Genomic DNA, 6405 nt, shown 5'->3' with positions numbered 1-6405 from the left:
GGGGTCTGACCAGTTTGTAGACAACAGGATAATTCACTTTCTTGTCTCTACTTGTTTATCTAGTTATACAGTTGAAAATTTCCTTTGCTTCTTTGGAAACCCAATCATATTCTGAAAACACATTCAACAAAAGTCCCTAAGTACTTTTGTTCTTGCTGGTGTCAAGGAGGGCAGCTTAAAGGCACTAAAAATCAATTTGCTGAGAGTCAACTAGCTAAAATTCTATTCACCAAATGGCCAATTTTATCATTGCATTCCACAGCTATTTATTGAGGGCCTACTATTGTCAGGCACTGTTCTAGGTGCTGGGCATAAAGCAGTCAACACAATAGACAAAAACTTTCTAGAATTTCTCTGGCCACTTTTGAGTTTTTCTGATTCCTTTGGAATATCATTTTAAATTTTTTCAATATTTGGACATTTGTACCATTCTTTACCATTCATTTTCAAGTCATTAAAAATGATAAAATATATTTATGAAAGGTTTAAGCCTGCATTCCTCAACTTTTGGAAAATTGAAACTTCCATAGATCCTGCTATGAAGGCAGAGTGAAAATCAATCCATAAAAACTTCATAGAAATCCTCAAGTTGCTATAAACTTTATAAATAATTCTGAAGAATTTTGGTTTATCGATCAATTTAATTTGATGAGTTAGTCATTAGGCAAATTGTTCATTTGACAACCTGACCTTTAGTAAATTGATCACTGGCTAATTGATTTTTGGCAAACTGACATAACTAATTAGCAAACTAACCAACTTAAACCTGTTGCTAAGCCTGGTGTCCCACTCCAAAATTGGTGCAGAAATATCAAATAAATTTATTTGATGCAGGCTTTGAATCCTGACCAGTGAGCTCTTTCTGAGTCTTGACTATTATACTTCAGCCTCCCCAGGCACCTGTCACCCAGCAATTTATTCTTCATGATATGAAAGTCTTTGTGCAGATCTTTAAACCAAAGGAACCAAGAAGAGCAGTACATTTCTTTGAAGGCCTCCATGCAGTTTGTTGAGGGCAGGTTAACTGACAATCTTTGAGAACTGTCTTTCAACAAGGTATGTCTACCACACTACGCTACCGCTAGCATCATCACAAGAATATAAAAATAGCTAAGCTTTCTTGAATGCTTGCCACATTTGAAGTAGTGTGCTACCTGCTTTACACACATCTCATTTAATCTTCATCCAGATGAGGAACATAAGACACAGATAGGTTAAGTAACTTGCTCAAGACCACATAACTAGTGAGTAACACACTCTTTCCTCTGGAAGTTAGATGTTTATTACAACGCTGAGCTTTTGTGTTTAGTCATTGCTTAGTGGAATTATCTCATAGGTAAAGCTACCTTAAAGAAGGGAATGTTGAAGTCAAGACATACTGACTAAGACACTTAAAGGTCCAGGTCACCTTAATATGTACCTGTCATTTGGCTGATTGATTTATTATAGGATGAGTCAGCTCACTGCCTGCCATCAAGAGAGATCTCATCCTGGCTTTTATCTCAAGTAAGAACATGTCCCCCTTGTCTTCAGTAGACTGGATTCAATCCTGGTATATGTGACCTTTCATACTGAGGCTTCAAGCCTTAACTGCCCATCTTCACTTGTAACATGGTGATAACAGCACCTAATGCAAGGGCCTTTGCAAGGATTTAATGAGATAATATATGAGGCTCGATGCCTGGCATGTGGCAGATGATCAATAGCAGTTCTCCACCCTTCTAGCTGCTCATGTCTGAGTGACTGCAGAGCTACTTAGATGCCTATCACCATGAAATAGAGAGAAATAATGCAAATTAAGTACATTATATATATTTATTTTTAAATTCTATTATGCTGTGATTAAACTTGCTCCAGCATATCTGTTGTCCAAAATTAATGCTCACTGGTATTTTTTTTTAAGTGAGCATTATTAACTAATTTTGTAAGAGCCAACTTACGAATGGATTCTGGCATAACATTTTGCTCCTCTGTCAAAGAAGCAATAAGCCTTCCTCCAGTACAAAGGGTCACAGGAAAAAAAGCTGGACCAAACTCTGAAATTCACTGATGAATAAGATGATAAGAGAAGAATGAGGATGCTTTTTTCTCTCTTCATGACAGATCTTCAAGGTAATTTGCCAACCATATTAGACAGAGGAGCAGGGGAACAGCACAGCAATACATCATGATCTATCCACAATGATTGAATTGAGGGAAAATTCATTTCTGTTGACTCAAGTACAGGCTGCTGAAAAGATTCTCAAGGTGATTTATACAGAAGCACACTTTGCTTGGTGAAACAGGTGTATTTGTGAAGTGTTGTGTGTGTTGCTTGATAATGTTTTTGAAATCCCCAAGGAAAAAATCATTATATGAAACAATCCTTACTGAATAATTCCTAGTAAAACTAATGAGATGATAGAACGTATTCTTTCTGTACTCTGTATGTTCATCCATTAGAAAAGTAAAATGCAGCATGGGCACTGTGGCTCAAGCCTGTAATCCCAGCACTTTGGGAGGGCGAGGCGGATGGATCACTAGAGGTCAGGAGTTCAAGACCAGCCTGGCCAAATTGGCGAAACCCTGTTCTACTAAAAATACAAAAATTAGCTGGGTATAGTGGCACACACCTATAATCCCAGCTACTCAGGAGGCTGAGGCAGGAGAATTGCTTGAACCTGGGGGGACGGAGGTTGCAGTGAGCTGAGATCACACTGCTGTACTCCAGCCCAGGTGACAGAGTGAGACCCTGTCTCAAAAAAAAAAAAAAAAAGAGTAAAGTAAAATACAGAACAGTATTAAAAAGGACAATATAGCATCACTTAACGATTACACCAAAGATTCCTTCCATGTTGCCATTCAGTCCCTGCTAACACGGAGTTCTTCCAGAGCACCAACACAATCTCATCTTGCTTTACAAGTGAAATGCAAATTTTGCAACATGCGGTGAACCAGATGAAATAAGCCTAATTTCCTCAGCCTTCTGTAACAGGGTTCTTACCTGGGTTTTTCCCATGAGCTCCCTGACTCTAAAGTCAGCTTAGGTGCCTCCATGGTAAATCTATGCATTACGATACTTAAAGAGGTTCCTGAACTCAGCTCTTTACATAAGAATGACTGAATAAAGAATAACTGAGCCAATAGTGAGAACTATGCTCAATTCATCAAGGTAAGACCATAAAGATATGTAGACTGTTCTGGAATAAGAGTGGCCTTCCTCCTCTCTGTGGTTCTGCTGATAACCCTTAACCCATGAACCTAAGGAAATAATTTTGACCACTGCCTAATAGGTTGTCTGGCATATAGTAAATCCTTAACAAACACCTGTGGAAATCATTAATGACACTCTTTTTGTGCATCCTACTCTGGCCTACCCACGTGGTCTACACTGTGATACCTACATCTTGCTTAGGGTCCCAATTACTTAAATGAGTTCATATTAACCAACTCTGTAAAATAATGTCTGGCGCATTTAAGCACGTTATAGATGCAATTAAATATGAGCAAATAAATATATATAAATTAAATATTACTCACTTAATGTTTAGTATTAAGGGCTGAATCTGAACGTGACACTTGGTTTCTACGGAAGGCCTTGCTTTTCCCCACTATGTGTTTTGGGATGTCTGCCAGTTTTCTTGTTAACCTGGGGAGTGACTATGAGATATTGATGTTCACTTTCTGTCTAGCTTGAGTTCTCTGCCTCGTATCTGGGTTTTCATTCCAGTTATGTTCTCTCTGTGGCAATGAATGGAATGTTTTCAATCCCCTTTGTCAGGATAAGTTATTTCAGCTTAAAGAGATCTCCCGTGCAAAGCACCAGAATCTCGTTAAACCTGTCCTGGTAAGGTTTGTTCGGAGGGCTCCTGGTGAGTCATTCCATGTCTGGATCCTGTGAGCTGCGCATAGACCCAGAGTCAGACATTGTGAGAGTACCTTTAACTGGAAGAACTCAACCCACAAAAGGACCTTTCTACAAATACATGTGTTTTCTAACTAAAATCTGAAATCATGAAAAATATAGGAAACAAGCTAGTTTGGCATTATTGAAAGTGTTGGTCCTGCATGATGTGATTAAGAAAGGATAATTTTATGAGTTAGTGAGGCTTGATGGCATGTGTTTCTTTGTTCTTATTGTGCTAAAGGAAAATAATGAGTTGATTTCCAGAGATATAGCTAAATGTGGCTGCAAGTGTCTAGCTATTCATGTCCTTGCCCATTTATTTTCTTTAGAGATAATCAAAGCTCTTGTATACGTTTGCACCAAACAGTAAATATGTAATGAAAATTTTTTTGAATCGGTGTCTTTCCTGAATTTATTCCCCCAAAATATTATTTCCCGAAGAAAGGAAAAGATAAACAGAGCAAAAAATGAAATAAAGTTAGAGTAAAAACCATTTTCTTATTCTGTTTTTCTATTGCAATATCTAAAAGTTGAGAGCTTCAAACAATTAAGGAATGAGGGTCCACTGTCACCAGCTTTTGGTAAGTACGCTGATTCTATGTTCTAAAATGCTTGGCATAAACAACAGGTGAGTATAAAATACAAAATTAAACCACATATTTTCTTTTCATTTTTTTATTTTTAAACAAAAAAAATTCACAAAAGTGCTGAATTTAACATCTAGGAGGCGTTAAGTAATTACAGGAAAGTCATATGTTGCGTTACAAAGCAAATAAAATCTATGGTGCAATTTGATGTCTTCTCAATAACATTCACTTGATATCAACCACAGTTTACTGTAAACCTTGTCTTATCAGTAGTCTTCATTAGAATACTTTTTCCTAACTCAGATAACTCCCCCCTTATCTCTGAGTTAGACCTCTCCTGGGGCCAGTATGTTCTACTACCAGAACTTCAGGTCAACTTGGCTGTTAATTTCTCTCCGGGTTGCTCCTCCCAGATTCTGCCACTTTTCTCCATTTCAATCAAAAACAGGGTAAACCGTATTTTACCATTTTAATTTCTTTAGCACCTAAGAGCAGTCTGTAACTTTTCCAAGAGTTAAACTTAAATTTGCTTTCACAAAAACGCTACAGATTTTTAATTATGCCTAAACCCTTAAATGGAAGAGATTCATTTAGGAAACGCAATCTTATAAAAATGTGTTAGAACCCCCTTTGAGCTGTGCTCACTGCATACCCAAGAATACATGGACTTGCCCAGTGCCCCTAAGGGAAAGGCCCATGCAAATGAGGAAAGATGTGTAAGAACAGCTATTTTTTTCAAAGACTTTAGCTTTCTGGGTTTGCCTGCACTTTATCATCTGCTGATAAATATCTGAGTCAAAGGTAGAAAGAAAGACATGCTGGGGGTACAGGAAAATTGGGTTAAGTCAGCAACTAGAAAGCTGTGGGTTGTGGTTTTTTGCTTTTCGTCCTTTTGTTGAAGAGGACAAAGGAATGTGCATTGATAGGAAAACCTAATCCGGGGTAGTGAACTGAAACCCCCCCCCCCCCCCGCCCACAGCTCTCACCTCTCCTGCTGGGGTCGGGGGTGCAGAGAAGAAGGTGAGTGGAGAGAGAAGTGGAAGATGAGGAGACAAGGGTTTAAAGGGAGGGAGAAGGACAGAAGTGGATCAAGGGAGAGAAGGAGGGAGGGCAGAAGCCAGAGGGAGAAACAGTAGCCCCACCTAAAACACACCAAAAGCCTCCAAGGAAAGCTTTGAAAATAAGACCCTGCAGGAAGCACTTTTAGAAACCACAGATTTTTCTTCAATACAGGGGCAAATGAGGAGAAAAAAAAAATGCTAAGAACAAGAGGCATGGAAGACAGAAAAGAGAGGAAGAAGGCCAAACCTCACCTCCTAATCATTCTGCCTGAGGTGCTGAAAGCATTTCTTAATAAAGTGTGAAGTTTCAGCTGAATCCAAATTTCTGGCATTGCTTCCAATGCCAGAGCCACTTATGAAAAAGAAAATCTTCTCTTTTTCTTAAAGTGAAGAAAATCCTGTGTTTTCGTGCAAGGTCTTCTCCATCCCAAATAACCTAGACTCTTCCATTCATTTACTGAAAGAGACTGTAACAACAGGAACAGATGAGGAACTCTCTACAAGGCCAGCCTGACCCACAGTTTACCAGTGTCCTTCAGGAGACCCTAATGTTCTCATCCCCAGTCTGGAAGTGCCATCCCCAAGAACACACAACAGCAACAGCCCCACCCTTCATCACAAAGCTGTGCAGAACGTCTCAGTGACGTGCTAGTTTTGAACAATAATACAATAGGGTTGTTGCCAACCACAGGGAAAACAGGGATATTTAATAAACAGTGCTGCCATGATTGATAATCTGCTTGAAAAAAAGAATAAAGTTAGACTCCTATTTCACTTTGCTCCATATATGCAAATAATCCCAAATGGATTTAAATGCAATAAAAGAAGAAAATTTAGAATTGGGGGTTTAGAATTGGGAAGACCTTCCCTA

This window comes from Pan paniscus, chromosome 3, assembly GCF_029289425.2.
Source record: "Pan paniscus chromosome 3, NHGRI_mPanPan1-v2.0_pri, whole genome shotgun sequence".
Classification (NCBI taxonomy): domain Eukaryota; kingdom Metazoa; phylum Chordata; class Mammalia; order Primates; family Hominidae; genus Pan; species Pan paniscus.
The sequence above is the reverse complement of the archived record's forward strand: the minus strand, read 5'-3'. Positions refer to the sequence as shown.